This window comes from Puma concolor, chromosome D2 (assembly GCF_028749965.1).
Source record: "Puma concolor isolate L17-30 chromosome D2, mPumCon1.1.hap2, whole genome shotgun sequence".
Lineage (NCBI taxonomy): Eukaryota > Metazoa > Chordata > Mammalia > Carnivora > Felidae > Puma > Puma concolor.
The window spans coordinates 71,424,136-71,450,803 of NC_141677.1; the positions used below are offsets into that span (position 1 = coordinate 71,424,136).

Consider the following 26,668-nt stretch of genomic DNA (forward strand, 5'->3'; position numbering starts at 1 on the left):
TTCGTATTTCTAAGACACAGGGAAGAAGGTAGGCATTCGAGTAGCCGGATATTCAAAACGGAATTTTGGCCGTTAGAAAATTGGCCTGAAAAGTTAATGATACAGGCGTTCGTACTATAACCATCAGGGGCAAATGTACTCATATCAGTGTTAGCTATTATTAGTAATATTATTATCACTATCAGTGCTCTTGCTATCTTTTCTACCAAGAGCCTGGCCAGCAAATTGTTCATTTTTCTCCAGCTGTCTGCATACCCTCATACACCAGCTCGTTTCTCCAGTCGAAAGGCCAGGCATCGATTCTACCACGTCCCTGGTGAACCAGCCAGCCAGATCGAGTATTAATCTGGAATATCATTCCGGCCACCACGGGAGTAGCCAACAATGGTGTCTTCACTTACAAAACCTTTCCCTCCTGGATCTCAGAGTACTTACCGTGTGCGACTAAAAACTTAGCCTACACTTCTCCCCTTGGTCAGGAGTCGGTACCATCAGAACTAGTCTAACAATAAGGCAATGGCTGCCTGTTTCAAAGGAGAGTCTTTCCTCCTTAATGTCAACCATCTGGAGAAGTTTAACGTTCTATATTCTTCATAAAATTCTACGTAAGAGGTCAGTTTAATTTTTTAAGAGTCATTTAAACATCCTGAGTACATTGTCAGCCCCCAAGCAAGAAATGCCTCTCAGGCTGGACCAGGGAAAAACCACATGGGTTGCTCGTATGTTTAGTCTAGTACAGAGGTTCCCAGCCCTGGCTGTACCTAAAACGATGATGCTTGAAGACAGATCGACTCTGTCTTCCCCCACCTCCGGAAGTTGTAGTTTTTGTCTTGTTTTATTTGTCTTGTCCTTAGGATTCCCAGGTAATTCTATTGTGGCAGGCAGGGTGAGAACCACCAGCCTGAGTCTGAGGAGAAATACAGGCTCAGGTGTTACTATGGTGAGACCTGCTCAGACTACTCAGCACCCTGCCCTTGCTATAATTAGGCGAGGAATAAACCCATGCGGCCCTGACTTATCCTCTGACTTCAAACATAGCCTCAGAGCTGTTACCTCGCCATGCTATAGGTTGAGTTGTGTCTACCCAAAGATGTTGAGGTCCTGACCGCCCCGCCCCCCGAGCACTTGTGAATGTGACCTTATTTGGAAAGAGGGTCTTTATAGATTGTCAAGTTAAGATGAAGTCATTAGGTAAAATAAATTTAAACAACTTTTTTTAAAATGGGAGCCTGGGGGGCTGAGTTGGTTAAACGTCTGACTCTTGATTTTGGCTCAGGTCGTGATCACGTGGTCCATGAGATCGAGCCCCGTGTCGGGCTCTGCGCTGACAATGCAGAGCCTGCTTGGGATTCTGTCTCTCCCCCTCTCTCTCTGTCTCTGTCTCTGTCTCTCTCTCTCTCTCTCTCTGCCCCTATTCTGTTCATGCGTGCAGTCTTTCTCTCTCAAAATAAAATAAATAAACATTTAAAAAAATGAAGTCATTAGGGTGGGCCCTAAACCAATATAACGTGTCCTTATAAAAAGAGCAAATTTGGACATGGAGACAGACACGCACAGGGAGAACGCCATGTGAGGATGAAGGCAGAAATCAGGGTGATGCTCCACAAATCAAGGAATGCCAAAGATTGGCAACAGAGCATCTGAAGCTAGCGGCAAAGCCGGAAACAGATTTTCTTGGAGCCCTGAAGGAGCCCACCCAGCTGAGACCTTGATCTCGGACTTCAAACCTCCAGGACTGTGAGGCAATAAATGTCTGTGGTGTAAGCCACTCAGATTGTGGCACTTTTTGTATGTCAGTCCTAGGAAACTAATGCACCAAGTGGGTCAGTGCAACATACTTAAAATTTTTTTTAAATGTTTATTTATTTTTGGGAGAGAGACAGAGCATGAGCGGGCAAGAGGCAGAGAGAGAGGGAGACACAGAATCCGAGCTGTCAGCCCAGAGCCTGACGCGGGGCTCAAACCCGCGAACCGTGAGATCGTGACCTGAGCCAGAGTCGGACGCTCAACCGACTGAGCCACCCAGGCGCCCCTCCATTTTTTCAATGGGTAGGGCGATGGCTCAAACCCATGAACCGCGAGATCGTGACCTGAGCTGAATTCGGACGCTTAACCAACAGACCCACCCAGATGCCCCAAGTGTAACATACTTCGAAACTCCAGGCAGGTGAAGTTTATCCAGCCCATGCGTCACCCTTGGCTGCACCCTGCCCATAAGGGCGACCAAGCTGTTCAACTAGTTCTAATAGTCTGCAAAGTGAGGACAGTGAGCACAGGGCAAATAATTGGTACTTCTTGGGACTACTAGTGCAGGCTTCTAGGAGGAGGCGACGACTTTGGATCTGAGCTTTGGAAGAGGAGTATTTGCTTCGGTAAGAGTGAAGGGAAGCAAAAAATGTGGCAATGAAGGTACTCCAAAGTGAGGGGCTGCCTCAAAGTGAGAGGCTGCAGGTGAGGGATCCTGACAGGAGGAGGAAGGAACAGCCCTGGGGGCGAGGGGGGGGTGTGTGGGCACGTGTGCATGTTTGGCGTGGGGAGTTGAGCCAAACTGACAGTAATAAAAGCAACAGGAAATATTCAAAGAAAGCATGCTCTAAATGGAGTACCGCACGAAGCCGTATTCAATCCCAGGATTGCCCTAACGCATCTCGCAGGCTATTATTGTCCCCATTTTACAGATAGGAGAAACGAAGCTCCAAGAGCTGAGTCAGGCCCTCACAGTTGACCACTGTACTAACACTGCTCGCTAGTTTTTACTTGGGAGCTACTCCCGGGAAGGGGGGTGGGGTGGCATGGATGGAGATAGATAAAGGTGGTCTAGAAGCAAATGCCCATCTTTACTTGACAAGGGACTGAAGCAACCCCAAAGCCTCCATCCACGTGTGGGTCCCAGTCTGCCCCCCTTGGCCATTTCCAGTTGCAGTCCCTCTTCCGGAGGTTACAGACGGGCCAGGGAGATCCATACAGAGCGGGGCGTGCTCTCGGATTGAAATCCGGCTTTGTTCTTCAACTCCAGTGTCATAGGGGAAAGCAGAGAGGGGAAGAGAAGGAAACAAAAAGTTTCAGCCTGTGAGTAGTATTTGCAATGTGATCTATGCGTTCTGAGCCAAGTTACTATACATGCTCTGGGGAGAATTACAAATAAATGACGAAACATTTTGAAACATGGCTTATACCTAATTAATCATGGAACTTGAAGAACAAAGAAAACATTTCTTCAAAGTTTCTAGCATTTTGCCTATTAAGTGGAGAGGGTGGGGGGGAGGGAGGAGAAATCTCCATGCCCCGTAATGGATACACTATGCACTTCATTTGGGGAAAGAAGCTCTTAATCTCCCTTGGCCGCCTGCAACCTCGGAATCCTTACGTCTTTAATACTTTATGTCAAGCATTTTCATATTAAAGGGACTGAGAGCTTCCAGATCATGAAATATTCCTTGGCTTTTTGTCCCTTGATTGCTCAGTCCAAACAATACTGGTTTTGAGATTAGGAGATCGTCAGGAATTTCTTAAGTCCCCGTGCTGTCTCACCCTGAGATTCCGGTGTCCTTCTTACACCCTGCCACTACTCAGCGACATCTGTGGGCATGTGCTGCTTTGAAGCCAAAGCTCTGAGGCCCAGGTTTTGTGCCATGTCTATGTTATTCTGCATGCTTAGCCTCTGAACCTTGATTTCCAAATCTGTCAAATAAGGATAATAATAAATACCTTGCTGATGTATTTTGACCGTTAAGTAGAATAATGCCACAAAAGCACTTAGCCTAATGCCTAGAACATAACTGCTCAAAATGGAGTATATAACTGAATCTTCCAGTTTTTTGAGGGTACTTTTGGCATCCTTTCCCTATCCGTAGACTTGGCCAAGGCGCCATTTTGCTTCTCCAGCTGAGGCACTTCTGTAAAACTCTGTCTCACCGGCGACGGATTCGGAAGTCAAAAGTGACTTTGCACTTGGTAGCCAGCGTTTGCAGCTCCAGTGGGGAGCCATCGTCCCACACTTTCTTCTGGAATTTTTCCATAGTCACTCCATGTGCACTAGTGTGGACACAACAGGAATCAGAGATGTGTGGGTTTTCCTTCCAAACATTGTCACTTTGTCTTTATGTGGCTTTGGACAAGCTGAAGAGGTTACAAAAAATATACTATATTAAAGTGGTTGTGAGGAAAACCTGGAACCTGAACGCCGCTCTCCCCGAGCTCGGTGTAGCAAACAAGAATGAAGAGAATACTTGGGCAAGGATTTTCCGGAGCTATGGTGAACATCTTCCAAGTTTCTAAGTCTATTTTCTCCTTCTGACTTCTAACAGCTTAGGCATGGCCATGTTGGGGTTGGCCATTCAAAGATGCTGCCAGGGACTTTGAATCTGGAAGGGACAAAGCAGAGGCTCATAGAGAAGTCTGGAGTCAGGTGGTGGCACCAAATGGCCGGTGGTCGTGGTGCCGAGGATAGCATCGTAACCAGACAACGCCCAAGGCATGACCTCAACTGTGTTTGTTGTCCTGCAGCTCTCTTGGTTCGGGGTCATTTTCCATCTCAGCTCTCCAGGCTTCCTGTAGACTGTAAGCCATGTGACATCTTCCTTTTAAATTCCTTTTCTGCTTCAGTTAGCCATTGGGCTACTTTGCTCACAAATGAGAATCCAGACTGAGACAAAATCAAGATACGCTCACCGCCCACTACATGCCAAATCCCGTATAGATGAGGAGACTGAGACCCAGGGAGTGGCGGTCATTTGTCAAGGTCACCAGGCTGGTCAGAGGTGGTGCAGTGGTTTGAAACCCTGTCCGCCTTTCCACTGAATTCTTTCAGCAAACAGAGCTAAAGGGTAAATGTAGAACCCATGACCATCTACATTTGCACTGAATTAGCTTTGAAGATGGGTTGTTTTTTTTTTTTTTTGCAGGTTTACAGTTGTGACCTGGCCTCTACATTTCCTTCCTCCACCCTCCTTCTTGCCCCACTCCCTGCCCTACACTGGACTAGCAGTCTGTAAATTGAGTCAAAAGTGAAATATCTTTTAGTGCCTAGAATCAGTCCCGGTCTGTGCCTATGAATCAGACAGCCACTTGTTCCAAAACAGTGGAACGACTTGGCTTCGTGTCCCTCATCGAACTTGGTGTTGGTTGTGTGTGCTGCTAATTACCCTTCTTGGTTCATGTCCCCTCGGTTGATGCCTTTAGAAATTAAATGCACGTGCCTTGTACGGGGTGGAGTGAGGGCTTGGCTCATTTGGTTTCCATTTTACCCATCGCCCTACACCTGCCATTGTACCAACAGATGGCATGGTCCACACACTCTGGCATCGAAGGATGGGACGTTGGATGTTGCCATCTGCCTCTGGACCTGCCGGATTAGTGTACTTTTCTGCGGGGGTGGAGTAGCTTTGCCAAAGAATGGCCAAAGAAGCAACTGGAGTGGATATCCACATGCACACTCCCATCATCTTCTCTGTCTTGAACCCAAGGAGAGAATTAGCAGCTCTCTAAGCACCTAAGTTACATACCACAGCTTTCCTGGAAACAGATGTACATAAAACCACTTTATTCTTGACCTCACTCCAGTGTATCTGCAGAACATCAGTCTGGCCAGAACTTGGTCATCTTACTTCTTTTTCACTGTTTTTTTTTTTTTTTTAGAAGTCAATTATTGAAGATATTGGGTAGTAAAAGCATTTTAAACTTTATTACTCTCTTTTCAGTATTAGATACAGAAGGTCTCGGTCAGTGATACAGCGTATAAAATATAGAAGCAGTGAATTAAATGCAACTTGATGGTACATGTTGTACCTTAATGAAAACAAAGGCTCAGGAACACTATTTGTGAACGTGTTACCCAATAAAGTGTTAGCAAAGGAGCCCATAAAGCTGCCAGAGGGATTTAACCATTGCTAGAACGAGAGGGAAACACTATTCAGTTGGGCTGGACACAGAGTGAGGTCTGCTGACTTTATCACAAATGCCAGAGGTTTTTTTTTTTTTATTATTATTATTTATTTAAAACACATGGAAGAAAAGACAGTTGGGTTTGGCACCAAAAGGTCTTGTGGTAAAGAAAAAAAAGAGGAATATCCAAAAGTGCTCAAAATAACCTAAGGGGGAGAAACAGATGTGAAGAAACAAAGGCAGGATGTCATGGGGTGCCGCGCTGGTCCATTTAAAGCGACGGCAAAAGGCGAGAGCACTTCTCCATGGCGGGTGATAGACACGAGCAATTGAACAGTTCATACCCTCTCTGTTGTCCCTGTCACGAGATTTGTAGGTCGCTCTCAGCCAGCCACTGGGGCTAAAGGGCACAGGTCATGACCTGCTGATTTACCAAAGTATGATCAACTCACACAAATTATAGGCGTAAGAGAGTCCTGACAACTTCAATATGATGTGCAAGGAGCACAATTATTTGTGACATGTGAAGCCAGTGTGAGACCATAATTCTGTCGCTGCGTGACAAGGCATTATTAGCCAGGGCAGGCAGCGGCTTGAACCAGGAGCAGCTGGAGGAGAGGCGGAGAGAGAGAGAGAGAGAGAGACAGAGCGAGCGAGCTCCATCGGGAAGGCCCGTGATGGGCTTTCTCTCCCAGAGTGGCAAACAGCAAGGCCCCCTTTGTGGAATGTGGGGGCGCTCCGAGGACGAGGCGCCCTCCTGCTATCAGGTCCTGGGAGGATAAAGAGGAGGGTGGGGGGAAGGGGGGGGATGAGGCACAGCCCATGGGCCTGTGGGGGGCGCACAACCAAGGTGTTGTCTTTGAAACTGAACTTGGTGTTTTTGAGGAGGCCCGCTGTACCGCAGCACGGTTTCCAGGGGCAGATGAGGTGGGGTGGGGGATGCTGGGCAGAAACCTCCCCTCCATCAACCTTCCTTCCCGACGAGTCCTCTCTGGAACTTGCAGTGTGGCTGCTGGGTGAAGGAGGAGACGGTCTAGGGGCCCTCTGTACTTTAGCAGTTTCTGCAGGGGATCAGTTCAAGGGAGGTGTAGGTAAGCGTTTTCCTCCTGGGAATGGGGACCGGGGCTGTCCCCAGCATCCGGGCCCCAGTAACGCAGGGCTTCCTCAGGCTGCATGTGGGGGGGTCACGCGACAGCCGAGGGGCCCACAGGCTTATCTGCGAAGCGAGGAGCCGGACTGTGTTGTGGGTGTCTCCTGCAGAGGGTGGCTGCTGTGTTTGGGGGCCGCTTCTTAGCTCGGTGACTTTTGCCCCACTGTTGGGCAGTGTGTGGTCAGGACCTGAATTCACGCAGTTTCCAAGAATGTTCCCTGGACACCTGCTGGGTGCCAACCACTGCCCCAACAGCAGAGAACCCAAGTGAGAAACACCTCTGGGTGCCCCCGAGAGCTTGCGGTGGGTGAGGGTAGGCAGATGACAAGCGATTAAAATCCACGGAGGGGTGGGTGCTGTAGGGATCGTGGGCGAACCACGAGGGCGTGGCTCACTTCCTCGCGTCATTCGGACAGCTGTCGGTGCAGGCCTCCCACCCCACCGTGCGATACAGGTCTTCTGCCTCTCGGGCTCTGCCTCCTCCCCTGCTTCACGGCCATCTGACGTCTGGAGGCCTGACCCGAGGGTCACCCGACCCGAGGGTCATCAGCGGCAGGCACAGACAGTTGCTATAGGCAACTCTGTAGAGCAGCAGTCAGCACTGGGATCGTTTCTTGTTGCCGTTTACTGTTCCTCCTCCTACATTGTGAGCTCCGAGAGGGCGGGGCTCTGTCTGGCTCTCCTCAGTATCCCAGTTGCCTAGAACGGTGTTGGCACAAAGTCCTTGCCCGGGAAATGCATGAATGCCAAGCACTGTTCTTCGTGCTCTTCTTAAATGCATGAGCCCAGGGGCGCCTGGGTGGCTCAGTCAGTTGAGCGTCTGACCCTTGACTTCGACTCAGGTCACGATCTCATGGTTCTTGAGTTCTGACGGTGCAGGACCTGCTTGGGGTTCTCCCTCTCTCCCTCGTCTGTGCTCCGCCCCTGCCCTCTCTCTCTCTCTCTCTCTCTCTCTCTCAAAATAAATAAACCTTAAAAAAAATAAATATATGAGCCCATTTAATCCCCCCAACCCGCCAGTGAAATAAGCATGTTAGGTATCTGTTGCTGCATAAGTTATCAGCTTGCAGGGTCACGGCTGAAGATGACAATATTCATTATCTCTCACGGTTTTGTGCCTGGGCTGAGCCGATTTTTCTTCCGGTCTTGCTTAGAGCTTTTCACGAGGCTGCACGTCACTGGGAGCTTGGTCAGGGCTTGAACATTCAAGATGTCTGCTCATCCTCCAGGCCCCCTAATTGTGTGCCAGTCGAGCCTCGACTTCCTTACAGCATGGGGTCTGGGCCCCCAGAGGGAAGCAGCAGAAGCTTACGGGCCTGGGCTCAGGAGTTCCACAACATCACTTCCTTCCCATCCCGTCGGCCCCAACAAGTGCTGAGGCCAGCCGGTATTCGAGGAGAGGCGAATGGACCCTCCCTCTTGACGCCAGGAGTGGCATTTGCCTCTGCAGATGGCGGGATCGTATCTGGAGACTCTGTGTTACAGTATTATCAGCCTGCTTCACAGCCGTGGACACTGAGGCTTGGTGAGATGAAAAGATGCATCTAAAAGTACGTGGGAAGAAAACAGCAGAACCAGGGTAGCAGCCTGGAATAGTCTGACCTCACGTTCGGTGTTTGTTGCTCACCGATGACTCTTCGTAATAGCCCCTCCTGGATCTCGTGTGACAGAGCTGGTCTCTTCTGTGGCTCTTCCTCTGCTGTTTACTTTCTCATCACAGTGGCCAGGGTTTAGGAAGGCTGGGGCTCCTTAGACCCAGAACCTCATCCAGCCTCTACAACTCATAAACCGTGTGACCTTGAACAAATGTCTGGACCACTCTGAGTGTCTTTTCTCTATCTGTGAAGTTGGACGGTACCCTAGGGGGTAGCGGCCAGACAGGATTGTGGGTGGTTATAATAAGGCTGTACATGTAAAGCACTCCACACAATACGTGGCACCTGGCAATCACTCAAAGGGTGACTGTTTTAAGGTGACAAGGATGTCTTTCGCTGGACCGGAGATAAGCCCTCACAGACATGTTTCATAATTATATTTAAAGTGCAAGGATTCCCAGGTCATTGAGCAACACGCTCGTGTTTAATGTTAATCCGAAGATACGTTCTAAAATCAGCAAGAGTATTTTTAGGGACTCGCTTGTTTAGGATGTATTCATCATACTCTTCCCTGCAAGCATCTGACTAGGCATCCTGCCATCCTGTTTCTATAGGGAACTTTCCATCAAAAAAGAAGAAGAAAAAAAAGATGAGCAGAATGATATGCTGGGATTGCCGATAGACATAAATCTAAGTTACTAAGAGAAAACTAAGGCCAGACAAACAAACAAACATCCTCCGAGGGCCCCTTGTGTCTCATCCTTGATTCACTGGATTATTCGAGACTCTTGGGTATTAGAAGTAGCATGGCAGTCCTGATTCCAGCCAGCCTCTGAGAGCGAGAGGGGAATTTATGGTCAGGCTTTGGGAACTTACATAGCGTCGTCATCAGAAATCACCGTTCCCACCGCCTAGCTCTGCTTTTCCCATGGCCTCCTTTCCCTCTCCTTCTTGGGCAGCCTCTGCTTTGCTTCCAGTTCCATGGCTCAAAGAGGGAGGCCCCTTCTTCTCCTGTTTTTTTTCTTTTTAATTTAAAAAAAAAACGCCAAAGATTATAATCAGCTCAGGTTGAGCCCATGTGTGATGTAACCAGTCACAGAGTTTCAGGGAGTAGAATCTGATTGTCTAGCCTGCGTCAGGGCCAGCTTCTCTAGCCCGGGGGTAGGAATTCTGGGATTACTGGTCCTGTGGATTGAGGGACAATTGTGCAAGGGAAATGGGAACCTTTAACAGATTCTCCTCAAGGACGGTTACAATATGGCAGAGCTCTAGATTTACCGAAAGCTCCGGGAAAGAATTCTTGTCAAGATGAACACAGCCCCTGTGTTGCTTGTGGCTTGGGTGGGGACCATTTTTCTATTGATTACCCCTTTGTGCCCTACTGGCTGTGTTTATTTGTGGATATTTATTTTCTTATGGGCATAAGGAAATGCTCAAAATAAGTATATAACCTTCACTCAAAGTCCCAGCTTCTAATTTAACTACCCTAACATCACCACATTTATTCCACAACCCCTAGATTAGCCAGCATTCGCTCAGTAAGCCAAATTTTGTAAAAATATTTTATTTCTTTTATTTGTCCCCAAATGTTTCCATTGTATACAAAAATGAGACAGTGTTCCTTTCGGGGAGAAGGAGTTTCTACTTTGGGTTTAAACCAAACAAAATAATATTTAAGGAAACATTAAATAAATTATTTATCATGTTGGTCAGCATTTGGGGGGGAATATAGCTTAGATAAACAGATTTTTAAGGTCAGCCACTCTAAGGGCTGAGTTTTTTATAAAAAACAGCCTCTGAGGTGCTTTAATAAATCTTTAAAAAGAAAAAAAAAATCAAGCCCCTGTTTTCATTACTGAATCATTTGCTATTGCTGAATAATGGTCATTCAAGAGGTAAGCTTAACCAGCAGGCCCCAGTAGCCACGCTGGGAAACTCACAAGTTATGAAAAATCTGTGTTGATAATGAACACTGCTGGTCATGCTTGGATTTCTGTGAAAGCAGCCCAGTCCTTTGGTTGCGTTTTAAATCAGATAAATGGACAGAACTGGCTGATTTGGGTCATAAAATTGTCAAATGAAGATAAATTCATTCCTACTCGATGGGAAACTTCAGAGGAGAATTAGAATAGATGTAAGTAAAAAAAAAAAAATAATATGCTTCTTTCCCCTCAAAATAAACGGGTACCAGATTCATCAAGTGGCTGTAATTCACCTCCTGGGTCGTCCGTCTTCTCAAAGTGCAGCTGAAGGCATCTTTTGGGCTCGTTTCTACTGCTAAATGGCATTCCTCAGCCAAAGAAGGGTATGGAGAGGAGAGGAAAGGATGTTTGGATCCCAAGAAATGGACGTGGAAGGGGTGGAAAGCAAGGGCATGGAAGAGGCCGGAGGAGAAGAAGTGAGAAATGGAGAAAATCTGACGTTGTAGAGACTGGCCAGAGAGCAGCGCTGGAGGCACGGCTCACTGTGGCTCTGGTTTCATTTCTTTATGGTTCATAATTTGTCCGAAACGTGAAAGCCTCTCATGACCACCTCTTATCTATGCACTGAGGCAACATCCCCGGATGTGGCCCTGAACTCCCCCCTTGGTCTTGAGAGGAGGCCTGGGCTGGGAATGAGCCCAGAGGTTCCGAGCCTCGTCTCTTTCAAGGGTGGAACCTGCCGCAGAATTTCATGGCTTCCAAAAAGAGGATATTTTTTGTTTATAAGCAGGAAGGAATGTCACTAAGGAGTTGGGGGTGGGGGTGGGCGGGGGTTGAGGCTGCCTGACCATAAAGTGCCCCAGGGTTTGAAAGTTCAGGAGAAGAGAGCTTGACTAACCGCATCTGGGACTTGAGGTTTTATTGAACTGGTAATGAAAATAATCTTTGCAAAATATCTTGAAAACATTTGATAAACACAGACTGAAGCTGCCACCTAAACACACGGAAAGAAAATAGCCTCACATTCAGGTTCGCAACCTGTTAACAGCCGGTACCGTGTTAGGTGCAAAGCACAATGGTTAGGAACGCAGTCTTCAGAGCAATGCAGAACCAAGTACAAGTCCCCGCTCTGTTCGTGGTAGAACCGTGAACCTGCTGCTTTACCTCCCTGTGCCTCAGTGGCTTCATCCATCAAATGGAAATGGATGCTGCCTCGGTGAGCCACCACGAGGACCTGACTGGGTAAGTCGCGTGGAAATGCTACGATGAAAGAACGTCAGAGTGGCCACAAAGCCTTCCCCTCTCTGCATCCACTCTTGTGGTGTTGCAGGCATCCTATTAAGAGGTAGAGTCTCTTTGGCCACCCCTTGAATTTTGGTTGGCTGTGTGGCTTGGGACATTGGCAAATGTGAACGAAGCAAGCGGAGACTTGAAAATTGTCCACCAGAGTTTTCTTTCTCTCGCCGGGCTTGGATCCCAGGGACTGCTTTGCAGCTGAATCCGAACCAGCCTGTTGGACCGTGAGGCCACATGGAGAATCACAGTGACCCAGCGGACAGCTTGTAGACTGTCGGACATGTAAGGGAAGCCAGTCTAGATCGTCTCAACCACTAGCTGACCTATCATGATACAGGGGAGTGCCCAGGAGCCGGGAGCAGAAGACCACCCAGCCAACCCATAGAATTGGAACCTAAATAAAATGTGGTTGTTGATGTGAGCCACTTGTCGTGGGTGGCTTGTTCTACAGCAAAAGCTAATCGATACAGGTGGCATCCATCCTATTATTCGCCTTGTCGATTAGATCAACCAGTTTTTCAATTTGAATTTTTAACGCCTTTTTGTTCAGAAGATTTTCTTTCTGTGGAGATGGACTGGGGAATAGCAACATCTCCGGCAGCTCTTGTGAACAGTTTAGTAGTTTAAGATAACTGCAAAAGCCGAGATATAAAACTTCAATGAGATTTTTTTCTGAAGATGTGTTAAAGTTTTTCCTTCCATCATATTTCTAAAGTTTGCCATCAACATTCTCAAAGCCAGCATAACGTGCAAAAGAAAATAACAAACACTGAAGCTCACTGAAGTTGTGTGGCAAGATGAGTCAAAACAGAAAGTCGCTCTTAAACAGTTCTGAAACCCTGAACCCAGGACCCTACCGGAACTAAGAGACACAAAACCGAGTAAGAGGTAGGTAGGTCAGTGCTTTGGAAGCCATCCACAGTCTCTGGGGGGTAGTGACAAGCTTTGCCAACTATTCAGGTGTAAAGGAGAGAAAAGAGTTTCTGGACCAAAGCAAAAGGAAGAATTTTCCAGATAATTTAGGCCAACTGAACACTCTTGGCCGAATTAATCAGCGACTTATAGCCCAAGTGCATCTGATGGCTTCCATTATCTGGACAGCTGTCTCATTCTTCCACTTTCCTTGGAATATGTATGTTCTTTGGCATTCCACCTTCCTTTTAGTGCCTACATTCTTCATCCAGGTTGCCGTTTTCTGAGGTTTTGAGAGTCAGATGCTCGGTAAATTCTGGACGCAGATCTTTGCCTTGAAGAGTCCAAAGCATTCATTCGCTTAACAAATATTTATTATTCAATTATGAGGTGCTAGACACGGTGCTAAGCACTGAAGATGCAACAGTGGCCAAAGAGACCAGATGGCTTATCTTGCAGTGTACGTCTAGCGAGGGAAAGAGGTTCATAACCGGACAATATCATGCCATGTGAGAAGTGGTTGCGGAAGGTCAGGGCACCGTTGGAGAATCTTGGATGAGCACCCAATTCAGACATGGGCTCAGTGGTCAGGAAGCATGTCCCAGAGGCAGTGGCGTCTAAAGGTGAAAGATAAAGAACATGAAGAAACGTGACTCGGTAGAAGAGTCTGGCGGGCCCAGAAAACAGTATCGTATGGCCCGGCCTGAGAGAATCTCAGGGAACTGAAATTTTCAGCAGGGCCAAATGCTTGCATCAGCACCAGGTGCCAGTGGGACCTCAGTGGCGCTGAGGGGCATGATGGCGAACGCGGCCACAATCTGTCTTCCCAGTTTTACCCAAGAGCCATGGTTAATTTCAGGCGGTAATACTCATCAGTGCTCTTAGCAGTTGTATCTGTGCGGCCAGAGAGCATACAAGTGGGGACATACCAGCTGGCCAGCTGGTGTTCTGAAGGGACGTTGACCCATGACAGGTGTATACCCCTCAAGGTTAAGCCAGACTCAGTAGCACTTTCGTTATTCTCCTGAACCAGCGGTGAGGGTGAGGGTGAGGCCCAGAACGCAATGAAATTATGCCTGTCATAAGAAAGGACTCTAATTAGAGTTTTTTTTTTTTTTTTTTTTTTTAAATTTTTTTTTCAACGTTTTATTTATTTTTGGGACAGAGAGAGACAGAGCATGAACGGGCGAGGGGCAGAGAGAGAGGGAGACACAGAATCGGAAACAGGCTCCAGGCTCCGAGCCATCAGCCCAGAGCCCGACGCGGGGCTCGAACTCACGGACCGCAAGATCGTGACCTGGTTGAAGTCGGACGCTTAACCGACTGCGCCACCCAGGCGCCCCTAGAGTTTTGAACTTTAGAAATCCTCGTGGGGCGCCTGGGTGGCTCAGTCGGTTGAGCGTCCGACTTTGGCTCGGGTCATGATCTCGTGGTTCGTGAGTTCGAGCCCCACATTGAGCTCTGTGCTGACAGCTCAGAGCCTGGAGCCTGCTACGGATTCTGTGTCTCCCTCTCTGTGCCCCTCCCCTGCTCATGTTCTGTCTCTCTCTCTGTCAAAAATAAACAAACATTAAAAAAAATTTTTTTAAATGGCTGTTTCAATTCTCTAACACTGCACAACAAACAACCTCAAAACTCAGCAGTCTTAAACAGCAAACATTTATCACCTTACAATTTCTGTGGGTCAGGAATCTCAGTGCAGCTCAGCTAGAAGCCCCTGAATTATGATCTGTCACGAAGTTGGAAGCCAAGCTGTCACCCAGGACTGCACTCTCCCCCGAAGGCCTGAGGATCAGGGGAGGATCCACTTCTAACCTCATTTGTGTGGACTTGACTGTGTTCGGTTTCTCATGGGCTGTTGGGCTGAGAGTCTGGATTCCCTGCGGACTGCAGAAGCCCCTCTCAGTTGTTTACCATGCAGATCTTTCCGCAGGACACTTTCCAGTCTGGCGGCTGACTCCTCTTAGAGCTAGCAGTGTGGACGTGGGAGAGGGCATATGCAAGAGCCTTTTTATAACCTAATGTTGGAAGGGGCTTCTCATCGTTCCCGCTATATTCCGTTCGCTAGAGATAAGTCAGTAAATCCAGTCCACGCTCAAGGGATTCTCTCTGTGACAAGCAGGAATAATATTTACCCTGCAAAGTTTTTAAAGGATAAAACGAAGTGATATCTGGGAAGTGCTGGACACATGTTAGCCCACATTAAACGGTGTGGATTCCGTAAGGAAATTGCTTTGTTTATGCTTAATATATCCATGAGCTATTGTCCTTTATCATCTTCCACTTACGCTTTTTGGACGAGTCACCTCGCAGGAAAAGCCGACACAACAACTCTTCTCCTACAACTAGTAAGAGGTCTAGAACAAGAACAAAGGTAAGTAGGGGACAGGAGGGAACAACAGATAAACAGGATGTGGTGCTGGTGGGTCTCATCAGAGGACAGGACCCCTGTCCATCCTCTGTTTTGGTTTTCTCTCAGGAATCAAGTTTTGCAACTTGGAGCTGTGAGATCAGGTGTTGTCCTAAGCATTTCACATATATCATTTAGTCCTTAAACTATCCTTTGCAGTAGGTGCCATCATCAACCCCATTGTAAAGTGGAGGATGGAGGAACTTGCCAGAGCTGATGCAGTAGGTGGGAGATGCGGGTACCAGTGACGCCAGAAAAGGCAGCTATCCCAAACTCTATACCACAGCGGTGTCGCATGGGGCACAATGCCTGTGGCTCATTTCAGGGAACTTGCATGGGGTTGGCACAATTTTCTTGCCTCGGTGGGAGACCGGTGTGCCACCCCTGGACTCCGTGAGGATGCGTAGCCCCTAGGCTCCCCTGAGAACTCAACTCCTGTTGACAGGCCAGTTTGGTCCAATCAGTACGTTGGTTTTCCTCCAATCTGCCGAACGGCTTCTGAAGCTCCTCCCTTCAGACTGTGGTTCTTCCTGATAGCATCCTGGGCTCTCAGGTAGAACCAAGAAAAAGAAATTCATCTGGGGGAAGGCAGACATATACTCTCACCTCCTTCATGCAGGCTCCTTGTAAAGTCACCCGTGTGCTCCCCCAGCAGAGGAGAAGTGGACCCTCTCCTCCCATCTCCACTGGAGTCCATTTTTCTGCCCTGTACCCCCTTGGACCATGCCAAGCACCCCAATCTCTTTCTTTGTCTAGACCCTACCTGACTGGTTCCCTGAGCCCCAGGGTGTATACCCCCACCCCCACCCCACTTATAAGGGAATAATAATCAGACAGTGATCTCCATCTAAAGGGGATGAGCCCGCTCGGGGGGCCTCACAGCGACACATGGCATCCCCTCCTCTTTTACAACACAAAATTAATTATTTTTCACTCTTCAGGCCAAGAGAACTTTTAAATTCAATAGATTTCGGGCCTAATTACTCATCTTTGCCCACTGGCCTTCACAAAACCTGCTTTATAACTGCTGCAACCAGAAGGGTGGGCCAGAGTTGGGACCAAGATGAGATTTTACAATCTGGAAGGAGTTCCAACATGTTTAGCAACGACTGACAGAGAACAACTGTTTCTACCCAGGACGTTCGAATCTATGCCAGGGAAGCAGAGTAGTGGAGTCGTGGAAATATGGAAGGGAATGTGTGATAAAAACAAGGAGGGTTGCAATTAACATCCAAATAAAGGGTGGAGGAAACCCACTGAATATGTTGGCATCTGGTAGATTTCAAGCTCAAGGATTAAAACCTCCCAAGTTAAGGGAGCAATTTTTGGTTTTCCAGCAAGTACCTCTAGGGGCAATAATTTTCAGGGAAAGGTAGCTCATAACCCTGAATGTAGTATTAACATTGCAGGCTGCTTGCCCAAACTTAATTTTCATTTGCATTATTGGTTTGAAAACTCCCCTGGGTTCTTGATCCATATCACGCTGGCACATGTCCTCGCAAAAACTGAAATGCTGAGCCAGCGTTTAACTCTGACTGTTTTACTTGACTTGGGAGAGGCCCAGAGAAACTTACGTTGCTACAGGAAGAGTGATAAAACTCTCAGCCCTACTCCTGAACGGATCATGTCACCAGGGAGATATTTAGAGGGCTGGATTCTTTTCAGATGAAACCCAAGAATGTCAGGGGTTGTGCAAAAGTCTCCATGACATATGCATGTGTGTCTGTGTGTGCGAGTATATAGGCATGCATATACACGCATCTTTTTTGCAAGCGAATTGCAGGGAGAGGTTGGCTACGACCACACACAAATTTGGATCATTGTTCATGGGGTGCCTCTGATAGTGATAGCCAGATCGATTGCCATGCTGTGTTTTCAGCCACATTTACAGCTGTGACTTGTTTCTCTCCTTGCCAACTGATGAATCAGGTGAGGGATTTGGCATTGCCTATCTTACACAGGAGGAAACTGAGAGATTTGCCTTAAGCCACAGAACCGGAGGGTGAAAGACAAGACTAGGAGTCTGCACTCTGCGACCTTTGCTTCTGCATTCAATTCTACTTCCCTCTTACTCTGAATATCCTATACTGAGAAAGAAAAAGCCATCTGTGTGATCTCCCAAGGAAAGATCCCAATCAGTATAAGCCATTCACGTCTGCTGCCCGCAGCAAGACTGGAAACTTACAAGAAAAACCTGCTTCCCAGCTCCACTCCAGCCCTGAAGGGGGCCTCAGAGCCTCCTGCAATGCAGCCATCGTGCCCGGCTTCTTAGTGAGATGTGGCCAGGAAGTGGTTTTACTGGCCCCCTGAAGCCCTCTGGTCAGACCTAACCTCTGGCTCGTTCCCCACTGCAGGAGGCATTTGCTTTCTGGTTGCCTACAGCACCTTGAGTTTCTTATGGGGAATTACCCCCTTTCTCCATCTGCCATTATGTGAAATCTAGGCAAAGGTGAAAGTCCAGGTGCCCACTTGTCATGTGGAAGCTGAGGGCATGGGCTCCTCCCTCTAGATGCCTCTTTGTCCAAGCAGGGCCAGGTAGAGGGCGATCAGATTTTCTCTCCTGGCACTTTGAATGGAGGCTTTCCCAGCATGTGTCTCCTACTGTGTCTCCAGCTTCCTGCTTCCTAGGCCTCTGCAAGTGGGAGATGGCCCGGGAAGCAGAGACCTCTTCCTGTTTCACCCTCGCTCCCAGGCTGCTCAGAAAAAGAGCCAAGATCGTGTTTCCGAGAGGCCTTTTATTTCCTGGGGGCTATCTGCCTGGCTTCATGGGAGAGGCAGGTGGTGTTGGAACTTGGAAGCCATGGAAGGCTTTCCGGATGGCCTGAACAAAGGTGTGGAGGTGGAAAGCAATGAATCTAGTTTTCAGTACAGTGCGTGTATAGGACAGGGGTAGGAGGTAAGGCTGACGCATCAGGTTGGCATCAGTCTTTGAAAGCTCCTGAACGGAAAGTCAGGGAGTTCGGAAAGCAGTCACGGAGGGGATAAACACTTCCACAGTCAGCCCATCTGGACCCTGCTCCCCTCCTTCCTCTCCCTGACGCCCTCCTGGCTTACTTTACTCCCTAGCTGAGGTCTGAAAACCAGGTTGGGGTTCTATGGATGACCACTGCATCTCTGGAAGAAAGTATGGACTAGACCTTCCCATTTCCATGACAGGAGGAGAGGAAAAGCCTTGTAATTACTGCTGAATATGGTCACTGTATGAGCTTTCTCTGTTTATACTCTTTTGTCTGCCCACCCCTAGAAGCTGACGACCAGGTTCTGCAATTCTGCCCTCCAAATGTCTCTCATAATTGTCACCTCTCCCTCTCTAAGCCCTGAGGCAGCGCATGAGGCATCTAACTGACCTTCTGGCCACAGTTGTACTGCCCCTCCCACAATATGCTTTACCACAATAGAGTTCGGTCTTATGATGCATCACAGATCATTTTTGTCTGACCAACTGCCTTTGGATAGATCCAGTTTTGTAAATTTGGCACGGAAAGCTTGTTGTGATGTCCTGGCCTGAGATCCCTAAGATCTGTCTGCTTCCCCCACTGTTTCCACCAGCCTCTCCCACAGCCTGGCTCCCTGCTTTTGCTGTCTCACACCTCCACGTTTTTACACCCATTCTTCCTACCTGCAACGCTTCCTTCCACACTTCGGTTCCACTGTGGAACTCTCGCTTCTCTTTCCAGACTCTGCTTAAATGTCACAGTGGACACAACGCCTCATATAACAGTCACCCATTGAATATTGAAGACGGGTCTCAGCAAAACCTTTCTGCCTTTCCTGTGGCCCCAGCTACTCTTTCCTTTGGCCTCCCAGCGTTCCTTGAATGTAGAGACCTCTACTGCAGCACTCCCTACCTTGCATTATAATCTCCTATCCCCTCATTGAATAGTAAGTAGTCTTCCTGAATCCATAGGTATAGTGCGTGTGTGTGTGTGTATGTGCGTGTGCGTGTGTGCTCCCCCCTAGCCTGCACTCATTCCTCCTTCACAACATTGTCTTCTAAGAATTCTCACTCCGCAGAGTCCTCTGTAGGCATTTTCTCTCATTGCCCAATACAGCCAAGTAGAGGTTGTATGACCTAAGTTTGGCTAAGCTGGCCCCACCACCTCTGAATTTTGTCTGAATGGCAAGGATGAAAGAAAAGGCTAGCATTCCTGCACGGTGCCAGTCCCCACGTGAGATGATCCAGAGGCTCCCTCCACAGAGACCTAATACCTAGTTCCTGTCCGTCGCTGGCCAGATGCTGTGGCTTTCCTTTCCTGTCTCAAATCTTTCCAGTAGATTCAGTCTTTCCTTGTTAAGTTCATTGGTGTGAGTTTCTGTTGCTTGCTACCAAAATAACCCTTGGCTGCTGTAAGGAGATGAGGAGAGAGCTGAGAGAGATTCTCGAAGACACCATGTCTCTGTAGTTGCAGTGCTGGAAGAACGGGAGGGTTCTTTCTTTCTTGGACAGGAAACAACAATTCACTCAAAGCAGCTCAAGGAAATGGGGCGGGTCGTTGAAAAGATACGGCTCTTGTGGGAATCTAGGAAAGGTGGAACGGCCACGTCTCAAGTGGAGAGGAACTGAGGCAAGTCGGGGAGGTAAGTGCTCTTGCTCCGGCTCGTTCTCGCTGCACCTGTTCTGTCCTATTGCCGACCCATCTGTCTGCCTCACTGTCGTTGCTTCAGCTCGCACGGAGGCCCGTGCAGTGACGCCACCTGCCCCACATGAATGCCCTCGGCGCTCCTCACCTCTGGGCACAACAGGACACGTCTTCGCCGCCAGCACCTACAACCCTTTGTTGCAGGGCAGATCAACGGTACTAGGGAGTCCACGCCCCTGGGAGCAGGGAGCCGTCCTCAACCAATGACCAGGAGTTGGCTCCCTCTCCTCTTGGCCAAGATGACTCCGAGGCACACAGCTGAGTTCCCCAGCAAGATGAAACTCCAATTGCCCCCTCTGGAAATGTGTTTGACTGGCTTGCTCCCTCCCCTTCGCTTCCCCGTTCCCTGACCAGTGCTTGTTGGGATTGCCTCTCGAGTAAACTCAAGGGTCTACCTCTGCGGGAATACCTTAAAACAGCCCATAATGGCCCTACCCCAGGGCTTACATGACCATGCAGTTTGAGGACCCCCAGCCCACTGGCACCTTCATTCTGTCTCACCTCGTGCAAATTCCAACGAGAGAGATTGACCCTCTTTTTTAGTGAGAGTTAAGCTCATCCTTTTAAGTCAGGCTGCATTGAGAGATGGCCGGGACGCCATGGATAGCCGCCCCCGTCGGCTAACACCCCCGATCCTGTCATCTCTAGCAGGAGGGGACAGTCACAAGGTCGGTTGCTCCGTCCGCAGCTCACACTGTGCAGAACGTACCTTGAGTCTCATCTGGGGCCATTTGGCTTTCAGGTAACTATCACCCAGGTGGTTGCATGGGAAAATCAACAGGAAAGGCTGTTTATTGGACATCAAATAATTATTTTCAAACAGTGCTTTGATAGGTTAAGCACAAAAGAATCGGAAACATATGGATTAAATTTCCATTGAAATGCACATTTGGGTTTGAAAATTAACAGAATGTGTGCTTGGGAAGGGATTCCCCCCACTTTTCTTTTCTTTTCTTTTCTTTCTTCTTTTTTTTTTTTTTGCTAAGCCAGATTATTTGGAAAGTAAGTCAGGAATTTTTCACAGCTCAAGCACCCTCCCCTCTACGCCCTGCCTCCCTTCCCTTTAGCTTTTCCCTCACAGAGTTAATTAATAAAAGCAACATTTATCAAATATGACAAGTCAGTCTATGTACGTGTCACGTGGGGTTGGGGGGAGGTGATAATCTGCAGGATGGATGCATTTCAGGGAGACTGGAGGTCATCAGTGCTGCGATGACTCACACCCATTGCACATACCCCATGCGTCAAGCACACTGTGCTAAGCGCTTAATATGACCATTTAGCCCCAGGAGACCCCAGCACGAAGGCGCTCTGTCCCCATTCCTCATTTACAGATTAGAAAGTGAGATTTAGGGTTAGTGGTATATTTCCCAGGTGCCAGTAGCTACTAAGTAGCAGAGCCAACATCTGAACTCTCTCCTTCTATCTTCAGAAACCACTGGGTTTCTGATCCCGCTTTCTCTGTGAGTGGAGACTCCTACAACCTCTGAGTCGGAACAGGGTTCTAATACCAACCGTTTGTTTCACAAAAGAGGAAACTGAGGCCCAGAGAGGTGAGAGATCAAGCTAGATGAGTATGTTTGGGAGGCTTGTTTAGACAGACAAGCTATTAATCAGCATCATTCATCTGGTAGCTTTTCCAAGTGTTAGAAATTGGAAATACGCAAAGGAGAAAACCCTTGGTTATAGCTGTAATGTCTAGTATTCCAGTTCCTGTCCCTTGTTCTTTGGATGGGAATTGTTTATATGAGATACAGTCAGAAGGGTGAGATTTGTTTACCACCAGGCTTGTGATAATATTGGGAGTTCCCAGGTCTGGTCTTCTACCTAAGCCAAATGGATAACATTACATCTAGTGGAGATCTGAAGGCCAGCGGATGGCCCACAAGTCCTAAAATGTGTTTCCCAACCCCTGCCTTGCTACCCAATATTTCCAACAATAGTCCTTCCTTTCACAGTGTGGTGTCTCCAGGTCGTCCAAGGTCTAATGAAAATGTGTTGCAAAGGAAGGAGAACAGTTTAGACTCTAAAAGTGAATCAACTTAATGGGTTTCTGGTCCCAGAGGTCACAGTTCTTAGGGAGAGGGATGTGCTTTGTCCCTGTCCAGGAAGCCAGAGGGAGGGGACCATTCAGCTGACTGGTGTCCCCTCGTCAGACCCACAGCCACATAGAGACATTGTCATTGTCAAGGTTGCTCTGGCTGCAAGGGAGAGAAACCCGCTCAAACTACACCAAGCCCTAAGTGGAGGCCTTCAATAAGGACATGGGAGTTTCTTATGCAACCCCAGAGAAGGCAAGGCAGCTGAGCCCCAGAACCAGAAAGACATCAGGTATCAGGGACACTACTCTTTCAGACTTTCTCTGGTCCAGGCTTCCATGGTATCTTGTCTCTGCTTCTCTCTGAGGTTCTGCAGACCAGTTCTCTGCTTCTGGACAAACTTGGCAGAGGATAACCGCACCAGATGGTACCACAAGGAGTCCAGTCTGAAAGACTAATGACAATTGCTGCGTCCTAATTGCCATTTCCTGAGAGAGAGCATATAATTTATCCAGCTTCAGTTTCCTATAAACTCTTGGTCCCATCCCCTGCCGCCAGGCAATCTGGATCCCCACTACGACCACAGCTGCATGGGTCAAGTCCTGCGGGTGGAAGGGAGCGGGGTGGCCTGGAAAGAAATCCCCAAAGCTGTGATACCTTGGAGAATGTTGCGGAGACTGCTGGCTGCTCCCCAGTCTTTCTGTTCCCTTTCTTCGACAGCAGTAGAGCCCTTTGATGCTTCCTGGGGGATATGCTCTTCCAGAATAAAGACGCTATTTCCCAGCTTCCCTTGTGACTTCCCAGCTAAGCCCATGTGACTCAGCTCCAGCCAATGGGATATAAACAGAGGTGGTGTATACGAATTCCAGGGAGGGGTCTTTACCAGGAGGAGCGATGCTATCTCCTTCCCTTTCATGGCAGATTGGACATGATGTTTAGAGATGAAATAACCATCCTGAACCAGTACAAACCACACGTTCATGATGGCAGAGCGGAGGTTATGATGGAGTCTGAGACTCTGCTGACTGTAGGCAGCTGTGCCAGCCAGGACTGCTCAGGGACTTCCTTGAGGCAGAGAGACAAACATCTGTCTTGTTTGGGTTTCCTATCAGTCTCAGCCAAGCTTCGTCCTTTAAACTAGAGGGCATACAAGGTAGCAAACTTGGGAATATGCTGCCTTTCCGTATTTTATAGTTCCGGTGCACATGCGTGCTCAGGTACACACACGTACACACACACACACATAAACACACACACACAGTCACCATAGAGCAAAGGTGGAGAGAGCCTTTCTTTGGCTTGCATCATCTCTAAACTACATCTTCTTTCTTACATCTGCTGCAAGGCCTGTGGCTTCTGTATCTTCCTCCTTGCGGGCATTTGAAGTCCACTGAGGGATTATCTGGGGAGATATTCAAGACTTCTAGGAGGATTTCTTGCTAATGGACAGATTCTTTCTCCTCCTAATGATGGGTGAGCTTCTGGAGACCACCGAAGCCCTTTGTTCTCTGTTCTCAAGGAGACAAACTGTTATTTTTTTTTCCCTCTGAAGAAGCTTCTTATCCGATGGGTGCAATATCACAAATCATTATGCCAAATAGCAATGCAAGTCCCACTAGAAATAATGCATCCATTATTTCATTTTATCCTTGTCGTTAGAGCTTCTGCTTAATTTAAGTTAGAATAAAGATAGCTGTGGGTATTCCCTGCCGGAGAACTCTAATCATGCTCTTTATTGAATATTTGCCATTTCCTATCTGAATCTTCCTCTCTTAATCCATTGTTTCACAATTAAGAAGTTCTGCTGCTATTTTGATCTCACATAAAACCTCTGTAGTTCCACAGATGCCTGTTCCTGGGCGTCCCTTATGTCTTGGGGAGACACCTGAGAGTAGGGTTGAAAGGCTAATGTGTTCTGGTAACTTGGTGGTTTTAGTCGTGTTAATGAAAGAAAGGCTTCGTACAGAGTCACCCGGTGGTCTGAGAAAGTTAAGGAAGTCACTCAGATACCTGAGACAGAGGGCAGGAATGAGGACCATCTGTACGAGTGTCTCTTTCCATAACCAGAAGGTGGGTTGGAGGGATGTGGGGGATCTGGCCAGCAACTGGTCCCCCTCCCCCAACAGATATTTGCTAAAGGGTTGATGTGCGTGAGATATTAAAATAAACAGTATCCACTAGAGACAACATGTTGGTAAAATGCTAGGGAAGGCAATAACATCAAAGGTATATAATATCTAGTTTATGCTTCCATTCTGTGTTGTTGCTTCTAAGGAAATCCTCATAATGCCATCAGCCAACAAAGGAGTGATAGGTGAAAACCCAGTATGTCCGACATTTGCCAGATGTCATGAATCAGATAGTAAGAAAAGATGCATTTTCTGACCCCCTGAAGTGACCTTCTAATTCAGTCTCAAGGAGGGAGTGATATAACCACGATAGACTGATAGATACATTTATAAATAGTAAGAATGACTCAATCAGTCGGGATATCTATCACCAAATGATGGGGACCAGCTAAAAATAATTTCAGGGGCCAAGATGAAAGGCATGGCCGAGGGCTCCTTAAAGGCATTAGATCTCTCGGCAGATCATATGGGTAGACTCCAAATGAGTATCAGAGATGGGATTATAACATGATATGATATATGATGCGTAACGTAATATAATACAACACAGTACAATATAATACAATATGATATAATACAATAGTGGTAGTGCTCTGGAGTCAGACAGACCGGGATCAAATCCCATCTTCACACAGTAGCTGTGCCTGCAACCTTGACCAAATTACTGAACTTCTCTTTGAAGCCCCAGCTTCCTCACATGGAAAACAGGACTGATAATAACAACAGGACCTATGTTACAGGATTTTGTGAGGATTAGATGAGATAACACACATAAAATGGTTGACTTATAGTAATGCCCATAGATCTTAGTTATTGTATATGGGTAGTGATAATAGGCCTAGGGTTAAAGGCTGTAGCAGATACATATTTAGTTACTCATTTACAACTGTTTACTGAGTACCCACTTTGGGCCAGCCCTGGGGATGCATTGATGAGTGGAAAAGAATGAAGGTTCTGCTCTCTCTGGGCTTATAGCATAAAAGGAGAGATATATATCAATCAACAGTGACACTGTGGATCCATGAGCATAAATGGAGAGACATACTTTCAAAGGAGGGATCACAGTTCGGTGAGAGCAAAGCAAAGGAAGCTGACCCAAACTGGGCATCCAGGAAGGCTACCCAGGGGATGTGCAGACCGAGCTGAAGGCTAAGGATTGGGAGGAAGCTTGTGAGGAAAGGGGAGAGGAGAGAACGTGTCGCAAAGACAAAGAGAAGGGCAGGAGCGAAGGCAAGTTGCCGGCCCGGGGAGGGGTGGGTAGCAGGTGGTCGGCTGAAGCTGGAGATGGGGGTGAGGGCCTCTGAGTCATGGCCAGGGTAGGGGTCGGCAACAGGAAGGTTGAAGATGGAGAGAGGAATGGCAGGAGGGAGACGTCCAGACTATGGTGGCCCCGGAACCCACATTAAGGATGTTGATCTTTACTCCTCCAGCAGGGGGTGCTACATCTGATTTGAGTTTCAAGAAGGTCCTATGGAGGCAGAGGTTCTGCCTCCTCCTCTCAGTTCATCCTCCCAACCACTCACAGCCAAATTACAGTGACTTATGTGGAAGCCACTTCCATGGCTTCTGTCTGATCTTCCCGCAGAGATCACAGACCCTCCAAGGGCCAGAGATGTGTGCTCCGTGCACTACCCACAGTGACGCACAGTCTTGAAAACAGTAGGCGCTTTGAGGGAGCACATACCTGACTATAATAAGGCAAAGCCAAGTGGAAGGCAATGTCTCACTTTCCACAGAGAAAGCCTACTTGAATATAGGCCCTTTTATGAAATAGTACAATGTTTACTTCCATACTGAATGGATCAATTTACTTGCATCTTATATAAAGTAGTAATAGTTATATTTAGAAATATCATTCTCCCCAACCTTTTTCTTGTGTTTTTTTTTTTTTTTTTTTTTTAAAGTTCAGGTCATAAAATAATTGCATTCAGACTCTTCCTAGGCGCCTTTATCATTTGCCTTTGTCATCACTAAGGCCGTTTTTGAATAATCTAACACTGCGTATCACCCCCACTTCTAAATTGTTCAAGACACAGCACTTTGAATCCAGGTAAGATGCTGTAACTGAAAATTTTATTCCAAGCCTCAAGAGGTTTTTACGTTTGTCTTGTGGGTGGATATTTATGATCTCCACAAGGTCACCACTGGCAATGTGCTTTTTTTTTTAAAGTGAATTTTAAAAGGCTTGCTTAAAATATCTTCAGTATTTTTAATGATGAAGTCATATCTTCAGAAATAACAACAAAATCTGTGTTAAATATTTTTACCTCTCTTTTCCCCCTGATGTTATCAGGTGACATCTGTAGGCCTCCAGTCTTCTCTCCCTCACCAACCAGCACCAGCTGAGGTCACTTCAGGCTGATGTCTTCCTCCAAATGCTTCCTTGATGTTCAAAAAAAAGTAATTGAGAAAGTGTCAAGAATGAGGGAACTTTGCAAGAGCTTCTGTTCTATGGAACAGTTGTCAGGGAAACATGTTGCCTTATAATCAGACTTGTATGGTAGTTGCTTGTCAAATGAATATACTTGCTTAGCTCACCTTGTGATCGTGGCTCAAGGGACACAGGAAAATGTGGAAGCTTTTCCTGGGAAAAGTATTGCATAATTTTTAAGAACATATTTCATTTATCTTAAGCCATGGTTCTCAAATAGGGGCAATTTTGCCCCCCAGGGGACATTTGGCAGTCCCTGGA

The 26,668-nt window shown here is 47.5% G+C and overlaps 2 long non-coding RNA genes across 2 annotated transcripts in view; one reads left to right on the forward strand and one right to left on the reverse strand.

Moving 5' to 3' along the window:
* LOC147576171 (uncharacterized) overlaps positions 1-26,668 on the forward strand; it is a 75,993-nt gene that overhangs the window by 44,551 nt on the left and 4,774 nt on the right. The gene's annotated exons all lie outside the window — the stretch shown is intronic.
* On the reverse strand, positions 2,819-10,976 carry LOC147576172 (uncharacterized). Its single transcript, XR_015242021.1, has 3 exons — positions 10,844-10,976; positions 9,505-9,650; positions 2,819-3,010 (listed from the first exon to the last, which is right to left on the reverse strand). It is a non-coding gene; the product is annotated as an uncharacterized LOC147576172 (long non-coding RNA).